The following is an 18,671-nucleotide window of genomic DNA, read 5'->3' as shown; positions in this document are numbered from 1 at the left end:
TGGAAGGGAGAAACCATCCCCAGATGACAACCCAGATCTTTTTTACCATCTGCCTCCTCATCTGGGTTCGTTGCTTGTTGATCCCATATGCTCACTGAATCACTCTTCATTTGACTGTCATTTAGGTTTTAGTCTATATAGATAATTAATAACCAGAGCAGCCAGAAAACTCCCTGGCCAGAGCCAATGCAGATCTGTGATTCTAAATGAATAGCCCAGAACAAATGCTTACGTTGTTCTTGCTCACTCATCCCTGCTGTTTAAATCATGCCATCCAGCAAAGCCCAGCTGAGAATACAGTATTCCTTGGGGCTCTGGCAGCCATTTTGCCACTCAGTTATATTCAGTGTCGCACTATTTTATACACAGAGAATGAATGGTTCATCTGTGCATACTATGCTCTAAGCACAGGGATGTGAACTCAGCAGGCACTTAAAAATCACTGCCAAACACATGTAAAGAACAGTCTGGTTTCTCAACAATCTTCATATTTGTGAAGTGAAAGCCATGCCCTTCTTAATTTGTCACTGTCATCACATTTATCAGCACTTCTAACACATTGAGGCCCTGTAAATCCACGGGAGAAACACAGTTGGCAAAAAACCTGAGGTGTGGCACACAACTTTGCCTTCTAGAAAGAATGACTGAGTCAGCAGCTGGCTTTGTTAGTTTCCTCTATATCCTTTATGATCTAATGGCTTCTACGTCCTGGGATTCAACGTTCAGTGGACAAGAAACATTGAGATTTCCAGCACTACCTCTGGGAGTGGTATGGGTCCCTTTAATCTCAGAAGACTGTTCCCGGACACGATGTGTGCCGGATGGTGAAGATGTTTGCTCACTGAAATCTCATTAATTCAGAAGCATATAGTCATCAGTCACCACCGAAAATGCAGACTCACACTAAATGACTTCACACTTGAAGTGCAGCAAACACTTTCACCTGCTTTATCTCTGCTGATTCTTCCAAGAGGTCAGTGAGATGTGTCAGGGACTTGCTCAAGGTCATTCAGGGACTCTATGACCCTTTCCACTGAACTAGGCTACCACCGTAATCCACATATCTCTGGCCATTATGCACCAGGCTCAAAAGGAAAATCATCTCCTCCCGAAAATCACCTTTCCCCGGCAGCTATACAATATAACTCCACCACTTTAAAACAACAGAGTGAAGATAAAGCACAGACGAAATTAGATTTGACAGCCTAATGGAGCACCCTTCTTTGTTATTTGAAAATAACATCAGTCAAGCATCATCATTCAGCAGCCTTCAGCTCCAGCAAGCAAGGGGCATGTTTATTTGGAATTTGAAGGAGAGCTGAAACCACCCGGTCACACAGTAGAAGGCAACGAGGAATTCCACTTTAATTAGTCATGGTTCCTACCGGCTATTGGATTGGAAAGGCTTCTTTAAGATTCCGGTAGATGGTACCTTAGATAGGCCCTTTAATTGCTGAGAATCAAAAACTTTCCAACAGTCTAACTTTATTGCCTTTTTATTATTTATTACGTACTTACTTATTTTTTTTTAAGATTTTTTATTTCTTCATGTAACAGAGAGAGAGATCACAAGTAGGCAGAGAGGCAGGCAGAGAGAGAGGGGGAAGCAGGCTCACTTCTGTGCAAAGAGCCCGATGTGGGGCTCCATCCCAGGATCCTGAGATCATGACCTGAGCCAAAGGCAGAGGCTTAACCCACTGAGCCACCTAGGCACCCCGTACTTACTTATTTTTTACTAGTTCTCATTGTTATAGGCTTGCAAACGAGAAACTTCCCAGTAAATTCCTTGTCGTGGATGGTTTAGGGTGGGTCCCCTGTCTGAAGATAGCTGTTTTGAACCGAACAATTCCCAATGCTGTTGGCCTTCTCTGAGGTATATTATTTTCCTAAAGCTCATGGATGAAGGAAAAACAAACTTTTTGTGATCCTATCCTTTTTGAACCTGCCCTTTTTTCTGCCAGGAATGGCTTTCCTTCTCATCTAGAAATGTCTAAATCATCCTCACGACCTGTGCTAGAATTCATTTCCTCCACGAAGTTCCTTGATTCCAGCAGGATTATCCTTTTCCTCTTCCGTATTTCTGTAACATTTTATTCAGTCCTTGATGCTGCTAGAGTCCATAAATCTCAGTGTTCACTTCTCTGTTTCCCCACCTTGACCATGAGCAACCTGAGGTCAAGACCCATTTCTGACTTCTCTCTTCTTCCCAGGATATCATCACTCCTTCCCTCACCTTACTGAGAGCCAGATGCCATGTTAGAGACCCGATAGAGGTTGACCTGGGAGGCAAGTCATATAATCCTGATTTATACTCTGAGGAAACCTGGAGTAAAGGAAGGCTCATGATACTTAGGCCTAAGATCATGTCAACCTACATAGTCGAGAAGTCTGGGTTTTAAATTGAAAAAAAAATTTTTTTTAAATAAAATTCACTGAACTTAGTCAGTTTGAAAGAAACATTTCAGTGACACTGAGAAGCCTGGATCTTATTTTAATTCTCCTGGAATCTGGAGTCCATTCCCTTACCTGCTGCATTCTGCTGTTTTGCATTAGGAGCCCACTATATATTTGATAAAGGAATAAATGAATGATTATAGAGAGGACACCAACCAGGCAACTTATTTTCTCCTTAACCTCATTATTTATGATTTGATTTACCTTCATAAAATACTTTTTGGCAGCTTTTACCAAGTGTCAGTCTGAGGGATGGCTGCTTAGCGGTAGCTGGGCCAGACGGAAGGGAGCGAGGAGGGCAGGCTTCCAGACCCTCTCCCTTCGGGGTCCCCGTCACTTCACACTGGGGCCTACAGTTGATTCCCTCATTATCACACTTTCAGGCTAAATGCAGAGGGGGCTAGTTGGCCAGCTACACTGTGTGTGAATGGATCATTACCAGCCTGGCCGCTAGGACTGGACGGCTGACTTCGCAGCGGGGGAGACGAATGGTTTTTCCCATTGGTTTGCCCCAATGGTTTCGCCAGAGAAAAGTAACTCCTTTTCTCAGCTGAGCTGTCGCTTGGACAGAAACTGCTTCTGAGGGGCGGGTGTCTATGGGCTGCCAAGGAGAGGAGAGACAGGCCTTTGTGCTTGAGTCGAAGTCAGTCTGACTTGTTAGTACAGGTGTGAGAGCGTTGGGTTTTGGTTTTTTTGTTCTGGATTCACAATGTGGGAGGCGCCTTTTGACACAACTTCCAAAGCAGTCAAATGCGTGACATTTAATCTTTAATGACTGACTTCTCTGGTTAAAACTAAAAAAACTTCAAATAGATAATTCCTACTTTTTCATGCTACTGTCGAAATGCACATTACTTTTATATGGCCTACATACTCTCGGGAAGCTTTCTTAGTGATGTCTCCATTTTTATTAGAAATCTAATTATACCTTTACTGATATGACAACAGAAACTCGGTGCACTGAACTCTTAGACCATCTGCTCTTTGGGGCACTATTTCAAATCTGGCACTTTCTGTTTTGTTTTATGATACTAAGAAGGGAAATTTGGCTGTAGTTACATTTAATTCCAGAAAAAAATGGAAATAAAACCTGGGGTTATAATTTTAAATGGTTTTCTACTGTTTATGTACAGGCTTGGGGAAAGGAACAATTATCACCTGTTTATGCTCATCCGTACCATGTACACGTAGGAAGGCCTGACCTTTTACTTAAATTAAATTAATTTAAAATTAAATTAAAAATTTACTTCAAGTTCTTATTTTGAGATAACTATAGACATGTGCAATTATAGGAACTAATACAGAGACACCCAGTCTACCCTTTGCGTAGTGGCTTGCAAAAACGATAGCACAATGTCACCACCAGGATATAGACATTGATATAGTCAAGATACACAAATGGGATGCCTGGGTGGCTCAGTTGGTCCAGCGTCTGCCTCCAGCTCAGGTCATGAACTCAGGGTCCTGGGATCACGCCCCACATGGAGCTCCCTGCTCGGTAGGGAGTCTGCTTCTCCCACTGCCTGCTGCCCCCCCTGCTTGTGCTCTCTCTCTCACTCCCTCTGACAAATAAATAAATAAAATCTTTTTTAAAAAGATACACAACAATTCCGTCACAAGGATCCTTTGTTGGTGCCCATTTATAGCCACATTCACCTCCCTTCGCTCTCTATCCCTAATCTCTAGCAAGCTCTGGGCTGTTGTCTACTTCTAGAATTTTAGCATTTCAAGATTGCTTTAGAGATGCAATCATAGATGCGAGGTTGTGAATTGGCTTTTTTCACTCATCATGATTCTCTGGAGCTGCAACCAAGTGGTGTGTGGCATTATCTCCTAATTAGAAGCCAAATTACAGATATTTTAGAGGCAAAACTGAGATGATTGGAAATACTCGGGCCTCAACATTATTTTCCAGATTTTTCTCCATTATAAAGAATTCTTACCATGGAGAGTTAGGGCATATGTCTCATCCATGCTTCTGGTTCATTTCTCTATGGCACTTGTCCCAGGAACAGAAACTCTTCGAGGGGCAGTGAGCATGCTGTGCCTACCCATCAATATTGATTTTCCTCTGTGGACTGCACTTACCGCAAAATCAAGAAACTACAAAAGTAATCTGAGGGTTTGAAAAGTGGCAAGTTTTGTTGGCTGTTGGGGCTGACATGCAGAAAATGAATCTGTTAAGGGTCATTTACCTGGTGTCATCTTCCACGGAGACCATACAAATGGATCTAAAAGTCCTAGCATGATGGATGAATTAAACCAAATGAGATAAAAATGTAAGTTCCACACCCCTACTGTTTTTAAGTCAACTGAAAGATTTCATTGAGATTTTGTTGATAAACCAAATACAGTGGAGCTCTTTCAAATTCAGCACATTCACTAGTTATTTCCTCTATATCTGTGTTTTCTCAGCTCCGTTTATTAGAGAAACCATGCCTTGATGAACAATGACGCCAGCTGACCTTCCCGGAGTACTAGGTAAAAGGAAGTACTCCTGCAGAATTAAGACAATTTTATATGTTTAAGGCCACTATTACGGGCTGGATTCTTCAGGCACGTACTGCATCCTGGTGTAGGGGAAAGAACAGGACTCAGTCCAGAAGGTCTTGGATTTGAGTCCCACGGCTGTGGCTTACTTACTGTCTGAGCCCAAGCCTCACTTCTACTTATATAATATGGGATATTATTAATACTTGTTCTTCTCTAGCATCATCACAATTTCTCTGCTCTTCTTCGTAGAAAAATTTCTAAAGAGAGTTGCCTAGAGCTCATCTTTACTTCCTTACCTCCCATTGTCTCAGCACACTCCAATAGGCTCCCGTATCCACCATTTTGGTGAGATATATCTTATGAGGATCACCAGTAACCTCGAAGTTCTGCCCTTGGCAGCTTTAACCAGTCTAGAGGACCAACAGGCCAGGTCCACCAAGACTCTATTTACATAAGACTGTAATGTCTTGGAAAAGAACTCTTTCGGGCTGAGCTAGGCTTCTCGAATGTTCTCCAATGTCACTTTGGGAGAGGATAGGAGGAAATGAAGGAAGTTGTGAGGACATCATAACGTCTATCACTCCAATTGTCCTCAAGCCTAACTCTCAAAGATCTGAGTCCTGGCACTGGAAAATCATCACAATACGATCAATAAAGACAAAAATAGTGATATGAAAAACATATCACTCAAGCCTGTGTAGGATGTGAAGAGCATAAACCTGGACTGTTTTCTAGACTGTACATATGCTAGAAAATAACACTTAGGCTAGAAGGCAGCACCTATAAGGACAAGCTAGAGCACCTTCCACATGGGGCGCGACTTTGGAAGGTAGAACAAGTATAGCTATGTGAGTCAGAACCAGGTCAATTAACATTTGCGGCACGAAGAGGACATCAGCTGTTGGTGCTCTCACGTCAGCTTTGTAGCCTCAGGGTAGCCTTGTGTTTGCGACCTGGTGTGGCCATCTCAGTTGTCTGGGACACTATAGCAGCCAGAGCAGGAAAGGACAAGAGCCAATGGCAGCTGGCCTATAGTAGCCAACAGCGCTCATGGACAAGCATGCACCATATGCATCCCTTGACATTTCCTAGAACACTCTACTAGGACTTTGAGAAAGAACGAAAGTATCGCTTCTCAGCCTTTTGGCTAAGATCAAGTGGAGAAAGAACGAAGGTAACCTTGGATTTCTATTGCTTTTTAAAGGAAATCTACACTCCTTCCTCCTTACTTCCCAGGATCTGCATGACCTGACCTGGACTTACCTCTCCAGCTTTGTCTTATGCAACCTTTTCCTCCCCTCCTAACATTTCATTCACTTCGACCTCCTTCATTTTCCTTGAACGTATTAAGTTCCTTTGTACCAATGGTCTTCAAGTCTCAGTTTTTGTGCTTGAAATGCTCCTCTGACTGTGCCCTAGTCACTCACTTCTCATCTCAGATGTCGCCGCTCTACAAAGGCCTAAACACCGTGTCTGAAGTGCCTTCCTCCTCATTCCCTCACTCAACGGTTAATCTCTGCTATGTGTTCGGGTTTTATTTTATAACCTGTTTTATTACATGAAATTTAAAATTGTGTTTTTACGTGCTTATATTCTGCTTCCCTCTCCCCAGATGTAAGCTTAATGAGGGCAGGGATCTTGCCTGATCTGTTTGAGAGAGTTCCCCAAGCACTTAGGACCATGTTTGACAAGGAACAGGCACTCAATTAATGCTTACTACTTACTTATAACTAATAATTATTTATAAGTATATGTTTATGCTATAATATAGCATGTTATCTTATGTGTTGTCTAATTACATAATATAGATATGTAATATGATTATAATCTTGATCATTTATGGTTTATACTTATAATAATTATGTATAGTTGATTAATATTTGCTTATAAATGAATGGGGTGAGAACTCATGGGATAGCTATGAATTTCAGTGCCTTGTGGCTGCCTTTGAGCTCAGAATAAGAAAATGCACGGCTTTCTGACTTCTGCCTGGATTTCTGGCCATCCCAGACAATGAGCTCCTCCAGGATGGGCTGCCTGTCTCTCTTCACAGAATGCTCTCACCTCCCTGTCTCTCCACACCTCCTCTAACTGACTTTTAGTCATCTTCCAATTTCCAGCTTAGATGTCACATTTGGAGGAGACTTGGGTGACATACACAGAGAAATATTGTTGGCAGCCGTATCATGCAGGTACAAAGCTCACTCAGATCTCGTCTTTCCCAGTAGGAACTGGTTTTGGCTCTCCTGCCTAGGGTAGGGTCACTTTTTCATTACTGTACCTATAGTCACTCAACTTGCCAAGGGTATCATTCTCTTTGCTTCAGAATTGGGTTAGCTTATAGAGTCCTGTATGGCCTCCTCTTTTTTGTGGCGTCTTAGAGTCATCCAGATGTGAGGCACACCCATGTGGAGCAGTCGGTTAAGCATCCAACTCTTGGTTTTGGCTCAGGTCATGATCTTGGAGTCATGAGATTGAGCCCCGCATCCGGGTCCGTGCTCATCAAGGAATCTGCTTGAGTTTCTCTCCCCTTCTCCCTCTGTCCCTCCTCTCTCCCTTTTCTCTCTTTGTCTCTCTCTCTCAAATAATAAATAAATAAGTCTTTGAAAAAATCATCCAGATGTGAGAACAGAAGGACTTTTCCGAAATGCACAAATGACTGATGCAGGTCCAGTTAATGGCATTACTTTCCGGTCTCTTTGATCTCATTACTTGTCTTTACATGTACACACCCTGTGTGTCACCAGCAGCACTTTTACCGATAAAGAGAAATGGCCCTCTCTCTTAATGGAAAGAGAAGTTCTGGTTTATCTGCCTTTTGGAAGGACCCCTGTCTTCTCTGGAAGTTGTGCTTCCAAGGGGTCCATTTGGAAATTCAAAATGAAGATTTTCATGCTTTATTTCCCAATTCTCTTTCTGCAAGGAAAAGCAGGATCAAAAGGTTTCTCTGCCTAAGCAATGGCAGCTGTGGATTAGGGTTCTGGGAAGAAGCTACCTTTGAACTCTTTTCTTTCCCAGTGTTATGATTGCACAGGAATCTATCCACTGTATAATTTCTGGAGCTTGAAAAATTAGTATAACGGCTTTTGATACAGTAAGACGCTGATGGGAAATTGAGAGTTGATTAGTCATGACCTCAATTGTTCCACTGAGCCTAATGAACCACGTAGTAATGACACCTTGAAGGGTTATCTTTACACACTCTAAAATCCCTGAACAGTTTTTGGACACCCGTTGATGATTGTCATGATGGTGATGATGATGGTGACAACCACAAGGACAATGTGAGAAGGAACATTTACTGCTCACTGGAAGGTAAGCTGTGTGAGAGCAAGGATTTTTGACTGCTTGCCTCAGTCATCCAAGTGCCTAGAACTGTGTCCAGTACAGAATATGGAATCAGCAAATGTTTTTGAACAAATGAATGGCCATGTACTCCACACCAGAATCTGTGCTAAATGTCTTACAAACATCTTCTCTTTTAATCTGCATAAGAACTTCATGAAGTGCTGTATGTCCTCATTTCACAGATCAAGAAACCAGAGCTCAGAGTTGTTAAAGATAGTTTTTCCAAGACCTTAGAGCTAATAAGCAATGGAAATGAAATTCAAACCCAAGAGGTAGAGCTCTGCACCTCATACCCCTAACCTCTATATTCTACTTGGAGATTGACTGATAGATTTTGTGTGGATAAAAATGCAAATTAAATGAGTAATTCATAAAGAAAGCCTTCTGGTTTTAGCCTAAAATGCTTACGTGTGAATATGTATTCTGCAAACGATGGCATTCCTATTAACTACAAAGGGTGAGTAACCTTGGGGACAGGTGCAGGGAAAGTCCTGTAATCTCTTTTCAAGCTAAATTCCTTCAGAATGTTCTGTGTACACATTGCCTGGGAAAGCAGTTCGAATTGTGCTTTCAGCGACGTTTAAAACGAACACATTGCATTAATAGTTCAGAGTAGGAAGGCGTAGCAATGGCTCTTCAGTTAAATGCCTGTGTGTCTTATGGTTGATGTGTATGTCTTCCCACACTTTAGAGTTTCAGTCATTATGTTTAAATCTGTGACTTGGTGAGCTAAATGCCTCATATGGAATCTTTACTCAAAAAAAAATCTCTGTAGTGTAGTGTTTGGAAGCACAGGTTTGGAGATCAGATTTTGAATTTTGTTCCTTACTATTTGACCTGGGCAAGTCACTTCACCTGCCTCCTGTTCAATTTTCTTATCTATGGAATGGGGAAAACAATAACACCTACATTTTAGAATTGTAAGATTAAAATGAAGCCAATAATGTGAATCACTTGAATAGGATTTTGTTACATAGTGAGAATTCAATAGATAGTACCAGCAACTTTTTCTCATTGAATTCCCCAGGAAGGCTAGAAATTTTCATATGCTGTATGTTCACATTCATTCTCTGGGACTTGGGATACACAAGTAAATGAGTAGTAACATAATAAAAAGTGCATTAGCTCTTGAACCAGAAGAACAGTATTCAAGTCTTGGCTCTATATCTTAATAACTCTGTGATCTTAAACCCTCGCAAGCTGGATATGTTTGCCTCGACATTTCCTCGCTAAGGTACAAATGACATGTTGGGACATACAGTTTCATTTTTAAGGTCTTTAAATTATAGGGGAGGAAAAAAAAAAAACTTCTATATCCTCTTGGGGTCTCTGGCTGGACCTAAGAATTAAACTGACATAAGACAAACAGGAGAAAACAGACAAGTTCTAATTATTTTTTTACATGGACATGGGAGTCTTCACCAGAAAAAATGAAGACCCGAGGAAGCAGTTGAAATTGAATGCTTATGTGCTGAATTGGACATAGAGAGCAAATTGTGATACATGGTGAGGCAGAGGGCCTTGGGCTAGGGTAGTCAATTTGGTGGAGAAGTGACTGGGAAGAAACGGGTTAGCTTAACAAGATGTGTTTACAAATTTCTCTCGACCTCAGCTTCTGACGCTTGGTGAGAAAAATGTTACTTTCCTTCCAATATCGGAAGGACGTCTTTCACAAGGAAGTTTCATCTCCCACTTTTAAGAAAAAGAAGGATGGGAGCATCTGGGTGGCTCGGTGGGTTAAGCCTCTGCCTTTGGCTCAGGTCATGATCTCAGAGTCCTGGGACCAAGCCCCACATCGGGCTCTCTGCTCGGCGGGGAGTCTTCCCCGCCCCCCGCCTGCCTCTCTGCCTAGTTGTGATCTCTCTCTCTCTAATAAATAAATAAAATCTTTTTTAAAAAAAGAAAAAGAAAAAGAAGGATGGCCAGAGAGTCCTCTTTGCATCTGCTATTTATTTGCATCTACTTGAGTGCCTTTAACTCAAGATAATCGATATCACATGTCAGTATCACCAAAGTCATGTGGTTTTGGTCACATGTTCTGAATTCTTTCAAAATGGTTCATTATTCCATATACCTCGTGGAGGAGTTAAATGTTTGGGGGAACTTGACCCCCATATTTGGTTGTCACATCTGATGATGCCTTACCTGGAGGTGCTAAGGAAGAGTGTTTTCATATTGGAAACACCTTCCAAAAGAATAAAATAAACAAACACTGCCATGGGTGTCTATTTTTCCCCTAAGATCTTGGGTCGAGCCAGAGGAAATATCCATTTAGGAGTGAGTATTTACTAGGAAACTGAGAAGCCTCACAGGATGTCAATTCTGTGCTCAACTATTGGTTACAGCAAACGAGGTAATTAACTAGCAATTTAAAAGAGCTGCATTCCGAACACATGTCAAGGAATATAATCTTAAAATCATTGCCACCCAATACACACCAGAAAATGAGCTGACAGGAGCATTACTGAGAATTGTTTTGAGGCTACGCGTTCCATCTATTGTTTAAGATGTACTAAAGAAATTACCATAATTAAATTAAACCAACAAAGAGGTAGTGACCTGCTCATTTTGTCCGAGCTCTCTTCAGAACTGTTTCCACTGAGCTTCCCTTTGGGGATTTCGTGTTTTAGGAGGGGCACCAAAGAAACAGCTCTTTGAAACTCTTGTTTCCTCCATTGCAAGGATGTCATGTATGGGAAGACTCCAGAGAGAAATTCTTATCTGATCTCAGTGCCAAGTACAGTTGTAGCTCGGAACAATTGATCTGGGTACTACGAACTTTAACACCGGCCAGATTTCTCTTTTTTACACTGACTTCTAGAGAGCTTAGCGTCCAAGTGATGACCCACATAAGGCAAAAATAAAGCCCATGGTGATATGCACTTCTTAGTCTGACCCTTTACATCCTTATTCTAGATATCCTCTCTTCTTTCCTTCATGCTTTTAATATAAGCTTTCTCGTTATATTTTGTTTCTTTCCAAACTGGCTTCAATTATTTCTCATTTAAGATTAGGTATAGGTAAATACATATGCAGATTTTAGTCCCAAGCAAGCAATTAACTCCTCTGGAGAGAGTTTATCACGACAGCATAGGCTCATGGATCTGAAATGCCTGGGTTCTGAGCCTGGCTCTTCTACTTACCAGTTGTGCGATCTTGGGTTAGTTACTTAACATTTCTCTGTCTCAGGAATTCTGCACTCTAAAATGAAGATGGTAACTGTAGCTACTTCATGAGGTTGTTGTGAGGAACAAAGTAGTTAATACATATGAAGTGCTTAGCACAGTGCCTGATACATATAGGAAGTGATTAAAAGAAAATACTACTATGATCTAAGCACCTTTTCTCATCAGTAAAGTGGTGACGACAATACCTATTCAATCTAATTAGCAGAGTTATTGTGAATAGCTAATGACTTGATTGAGATGAATATGCTTTTGGAATCTTGAGAGTTGTACCGTGCTCTCCTTATGGAAACAATTATACGTATTTGCGTGTATAGGCATACACACATGGAAGTATGTAGACATATACTGCATATATCACAGCTGCAAAATGTAAGTTTGTGAGGACAGAAACCTTGCCTGTTTCTTTTCTTTCTTTCTTTTTAAGATTTTATTTCTTTGGGACGCCTGGGTGGCTCATTTTGTTAAGCGTCTGCCTTCGGCTGAGGTCATGATCCCAGGGTCCTGGGAGGGAGCCCTGTGTCAGGCTCCCTGCTCAGCAGGGTGTCTGCTTCTCCCTCTCGCTCTGCTGCTTAAAGGAAAGATTTTATTTATTTATTTGAGGGAGAGAGAGAGCACAGGCAGGGAGAGGGGCAGAGGGAGAGAGATGCTCCCTGCTCAGCAGACGCCTAAACCTGGACTCCATCCTAGGACTCTGGAATCATGACCTGAGCCGAAGGCAGATGCTTAACTCAGTCACCCAGGCATCCCCAAACCTTGCCTTTTTCAAGAGAATACATCCACCACATAACACCTAGAATTGTTGGCATGGAGTAGGCACTCAGTAACTACTTAATGAATAATTAATGATTGATGGTCCCCATATCCCACATTTCTGATTCGGCAGGTTCCAATGAGGTTGTTGCCGCTGGTTTGGGAGCTGTCTTTAAGAGCCGGGAGTTTAACGCAAAGGACAAAGTCTTTGGAATGAGACACATCTGGATACAATTGTGGGCTCTGCTGCTCGTAAGTTTCCACAATTATCTATTCTCTCTGAGATGCAGTTTACACATCTGCAAAATTAAAACGATGGTAATATCTACTTCAAAGGATTGCTGCAAGGTTTGAATGGAATGAGATATGCAAAGGACCTAAGTTAGCACCTGGGACATGAGGAGTTGGTGTTCAGTAAATATTAGTGTATTTTCCTTTCTCTTGCCTAGATAATGATTTTCTCATTTTCTTCTCTTCTTTTATCTACTAAAGCTCCACTAGGTGGATTTTTCTCTATAGGCAATTAATTGATTTGAGGGTATAGTGAAAGTAATTATATTAGCGTTTTCATTAAGCAGTGTTTGTTCACATTCAACGTCTGAGAGTAGATTGCGGAGATGTAAATAGCTCCAGTTGGTAAGAGGTTAACTTAAATACTATCTCCGGGGGGCTCTCCCAGATGTTGTCTGAGTAACAGCAAAGTGTGTTTTACACGGGCCATATTCTCCTTGAGCTGTTTGTAGGTTGAAGGGGTGGAGGCAAAGTGATAGCATCAGGAGAAGCCGAGTCATCTTAAAGATTTCTAAATTCATTTAAAATACTTTTAAAAACTGATCTTGGGTGATTTTCTGCTTATGATGTGAGAGCTCTGCCCCGTGGGACCCAACGTGTGATGAAATTTCTCCAAGGTGTCAGATGGGGCCCATCTCCAGCCGAGACTACCGTCTTGCTAAAGTCACCTCAGCTCCTTCCCTTTGCTTCCCTCACATCCCTCCTTCTGAGAGCACCTCGCTCCTCAACGAATCACTCAAACAAGAATACTCACCTCAGACTGCTTCTTGGGAACTTGACCACAGATGCAGCTTTGCAATATTTTAAATTTGTATTTAAATTCAATGTAGCTAATGCAGAACGTATTATTAGCGTGAGGGGTGGAATTAAGTGATTCATTGGTTGCATAGAACACCCAGTGCTCGTTACGTCACGTGCCCGGCCTCCCGTTACCCCATTTTCCCACCCGCCTCCCTCCAGCAACCCTCAGTCTGCTTGCTAGAGTTGAGTGTCTCTTATAATTTGCCTCCCTCTCTATTTTCACCTTATTTTATTTTTCCTTCCCTTCCCGTATGTTTGTCTGTTTTGTTTCTTAAATTCCACATATGACGGGGCGCCTGGGTGGCTCAGTGGGTTAAAGCTTCTGCCTTCGGCTCAGGTCATGATCCCAGGGTCTTGGGATCAAGCCCCGCATCGGGCTCTCTGCTCAGCAGGGAGCCTGCCTCCTCCTCTCTCTCTGCCTGCTTCTCTGTGATCTCCATCTGTCAAATAAATAAATAAAATCTTAAAAAAAAATTCCACATATGAGTGAAATCATATGGTATTTGTCTTCCTCTGACTGACTCTTTTGCTTAGCATAAAACCCTCTAGTTCTATCCATATCATTGCAAATGGCAAGATTTCATTCTTTTTGATGGCTGGGTAATATTCCATTATATATATACACTATATCTTCTTTATTCATCTTTCGATAGACATCTGGACTCTTTCCATATTAAAAAAAATTTTTTTACTACAACATTTTTAAAAACATTTTGACAAAATATTGTGTATATTTAAGGTATACAGTATGGTGTTTTAAAGATTCATTTGTTTATTTATTTGAGAGGAAGGAGAGAGAGAACATGAGTGAGGGGGAGCAGGAAGAAGAGGGGCAGTGAGAGAAACAGACTGCCCACTGAGCAGGGAGCCCAATGCAGGGCTCGATCCCAGGACCCTGGGCTCATGACCTGAGGTGAAGGCAGAGGCTTAACCAACTGAGCCACCCAGGCGCCCCTAGTATTGTTTTTAATAGAAATATACCTTGTGTAATGATTACCACAACTAAGGTAATTAACATACCTATCACCTTACATAATGACCATTTTGTGTGTGTGCGTGCGGTGAGAACACTTAAGATCTACTCTCTTAGCTCTCTCTGTCTCTTAACTCTACTCTCAAGTGTACAATACATTATTGTTAATTACAGCTACCATGTTGTACATTAGATCTCTAAAACGTTTGCCTCTTCTAACTGAAATTTTGCACCCTGTGACAAACATCTCCCCATTTTCTCCATTCCACAGACACTGGCAACCATCATTCTACTCCCTAAGTTTGACTTTCTTAGATTCTACATGTAAGTGATATCATGCAACATTTCTCTTTCTGTGTCTGATAGATATATATGTATATATGTATATGGTCTCTATATACACACATATATACAATACATGTTATATATACATTATAAATGACATATGTATGTTGTATATATTATATATAATATGCATATATGCATTGTATACATTGTACATAACATATGATTATACACACACACTGTGTATGTATTTTATGATTTCTTTATCCATTCATCCATGCATAGACACTTAAGGTTGTTTCTGTATCTTGGCAATTGTGAATAATGCTGCAATGAACAAGAAGATGTGGATATGTCCTTGAGATCCTGATTTCATTTCCTTGGTATATATACCCAGAAGTGGGATTTCTGGATGATAAGGTGGTTCTCCTTGTAATGTTTTGAGGAATTTCCATACTGTTTTCCACAGTGGCTGTACCAACTTCCATGCTCACCACTAGCAAGCAAGGGTTTCCTTTTCCCTGCATCCTTGCCAACATCTATTATCTCTTGTGTTCTTAAAAACAGCCATCCTAACAAGCGTGAGGTGTCACCTCTTGTGGTACTGGGTTACATTTCCCTGATGACGAGTGATGTTGAGTACCTTTTCATGTACCTGTTGGCCGTTTGTAGAGCATCCTTGGAAAACGTCCATACTCTTCCTTTGTCCATCTTATAATTTCATTTTTTGCTATTGAGCTGTATGAGTTCCTTCCGTATCTTGGATACAAAGCCCTCATCAGATAGATGGTTTGCAAATATGACCTCCCATTCCACAGGCTGCCTTTCCACTTTGCTGGGTTGGTCTGCATGCTGGTCTGCACGTGGCACCAGGATCCGGGGGACTGGGGTGCTTGTGGTACGGTGGTGCCAATGTTTAGGGTACGGGCACTCCAAGTGACAGAAGGACCAAGGTCCTGAGCTCAGAAGTCCGTGGAACTACCTCAGCGCCTGGGGCCTGAGGCACTGGGCTGGGGTGGTGGCCCCAATTCTGCAGGATGGGCCTGTGCCTGGGTCTCCGGGGCTTGCCCCTGGGACTCGAGCCCCAAGAGTGATGAGCCCCAGAGGGAACTCAGAACTAGGGATGACAGGTTGCAGCAGGAACACAGGGCTGCAGCCATGTGGCCCCTGGATGGGGCACAGTGCAGCCGAAGCTCAGTTCTGGCGAACGGCAAGGCATTGCGACTTCTCGCGCTCATGCAGCAGCGACTGAGACTCAGCTCGTACTCCAAACATTTGCGAGTGCTGTTTGCCATCTTGGCCAAATTTCTAGGTTGTTAGGCTTTGTGCGTTACTTTTACTTTGGAAAATACTCAACCATTTAGGGTCAAATAGGGGGAATGAGATGTGTAAGAGAATCTAGTGTAGGAAAATATGTTGGCTGTAAAATAATAGGTATGATTTCTGGAGTGAATTTTAAACTGGGAGGTGTAGGGTCACCTGGGGGCTCAGTTGGTTAAGCGTCTGCCTTCAGCTCAGGTTCATGATCCTAGAGTTCCAGGATCAAGTCCTGAGTCGGGCTCCCTGCTCGGCTGGGAGTCTGCTTCTCTCTCTGACCCTCACTCCTCTCTCTCTCTCTCTCTCTCTCTCTCTCAAATAAATAAATAAAATCTTTTAAAAAAATTTCTTTAATAAATAAAAGCAGTTGGGAAGTGTAGCTAGCTACTTACATGCCAGCATTCTAATATATGTTGAAAACCAAGTCTTGTTACTTGCTAACATTTCATGTCTATTGTTTCAAAGCTATTAACTAGCCAATTCTAAAGCTGTTTTTAAAATCGTCATAAAATGATCTTAGCATAAAGGACATTACAGTCTTGTTTCCTTCCATATTAGGGGAAATACAGTACGTAGAAAGATCAGTTCTGTCCTGTTAATAGGAATCAAGCTTGTCACTTCGCTTTTACACACTTCCAAATTCATCTAACCCTTAAATTTTAAAACATCCCTAAGCTAAGCAATTACCAGGCCTAATTTTCAGATAACGTTCAGCGTTTGAAAATGGATATGAAATCAATGCTGTTTTTATCACGCTTTGAGGTCTTCATGAAGAAAAATATCCATGCTTTGTTTGTTGCTAATATGTGGTATTCACTTGAGAACACATGTGGTACACAAGTGTCAAGGCGTCTTCCTAGCCAACAAATCATCATCTCCTCTTAGAAAGCCCCTTGATCCAGTGGGATCAGCCCTCTTCCATCAGATCTATACCGTCAGAGTCCAACCTCCAACCAATGCTGTTTAGGCCAGGAAGAGTCCTCTGACCCAGCTGGGCCAATCAGAATCTCCTCTGACACTCAAATTTGGATACAGACCATTCGAATTTGGTCTGGTCTATTAAGGGGGAAGGACAGAAACAAGTTGTGACTCATGCAATGGCTGTCTCTATCATGTAGACCAAGTCCTTTCTAAGACCTCCCCCAACTGTGTTTTGCCATTAGTTTCCACGAAACTGCGCTGACTCCTTCGGCAGCAGATTATAGCTGTTCGTATTTGTCCTTCTCTTTTGAAGAAGGAGAAAGCTGATTATAAACTGTACCCGGACTGGCAGTGGAGGGGAGAAGATTTGAACTGTGCACACCAGAGGGTCCGAATCTAGAAAGCAAGAAGTGAGTAATGCACATTTATATTATACTGGTCCTCTCACATTTTCCTTTCTTTCTTTAATTGCTTGGAATTTGTTTGTTATTTGCAACTAAAATTTATAAGTAATACTCAATGACTCTTGCAAAGACATTTATTTCGATAATAAAAAACTACAGCCAGCATAGTAGCATAGTAAGCAACCACACCATATATTAATATGGTTTTTTAGTTCACCAACTTTATCTTTAACGAAGCATAATTGACATATATAAGATTGATTAATAATTTTTAAAGGCACAAAACATCAAAAAATATCAACACGTTATGCAGCACCCTTAATGATTAGCCAACTTGTCTTTTTGTTTGACCACTTCTTTTTTTTTTTAAAGATTTTATTTATTTATTTGACAGAGAGAGATCACAAGTAGGCAGAGAGGCAGGCAGAGAGAGAGAGGAGGAAGCAGGCTCCCCGCTGAGCAGAGAGCCCGATGCGGGACTCGATCCCAGGACCCTGAGATCATGACCTGAGCCGAAGGCAGCGGCTTAACCCACTGAGCCACCCAGGCGCCTGCTTAACCACTTCTGATCCGGGAGAGAGATGGCTTTGCAAGGCAGCCTATTCCATTTTCAGATACCTCTAATTGGTAGAAACTTCTCTGACCCTTCCTTTTATCAAACTGTGCTCTGAGCTCTGTAACAAAACCTTTCTGACCTCTTCTGCCCTCAGGATCTATGTAGAATCAGTATACTGCTTGTTGTCTTAATCACCCTTTAAGATATTAGAAGCCAACGGCGTGTCCCTTCCAAGTTTTTTCTCCTCTGTTGTGCATACCCCACGTTCCCCCCCAACTGCTGCTCATAGCTCAGCATTTCTGAACTTTTCACTGTCTGTCTATAGTCATCTACTTGTACCCACATATCCATATATATGGCTATGCTTTAATATTCTTCATCAGTTTGGGAAGGAATTCTGAAACAATGTGAAAATCCTATAGATGTTTCCAGGTTAATGTATAAAATCTCAGCTGTCTTAGTACTGGTGTTTCTTTGTGGGGGGATATAAGTCTGCACGTTTTTCAAACGGTTCATGGAAATGTGTACGATTCCGCTAAATTTTCTAACATCTATCTCAAATCCATACCACAAATACGTATCTGTATTTTCATGCATCTGTTGTCATCCACCCAAACAATTACTGTACTCATTTCACACATGAAAATTGATATGTCTTAACATTAGCTAAGCTATTTGAAAATGTGATCCTTTATGTTTACCCTCCTGGCACTGAGAAATAATGTTCTGGATAATATCTTGATGAGAGGAGAAGAACATCTAGTTGACATTTCAGTTCCTCCTAAACCGTTTCTCTAACCGCAGGTACTCATTATGAGAAACAGCTAGGATGGTAGAGTTCACGTACCCCTTCCCTACGCCCCGCCCACCAAAGGAAATGAACAAGTCAA

The sequence above is a fragment of the Neovison vison genome, chromosome X (assembly GCF_020171115.1).
Source record: "Neovison vison isolate M4711 chromosome X, ASM_NN_V1, whole genome shotgun sequence".
Lineage (NCBI taxonomy): Eukaryota > Metazoa > Chordata > Mammalia > Carnivora > Mustelidae > Neogale > Neogale vison.
Note: the sequence above shows the minus strand (reverse complement) of the source record.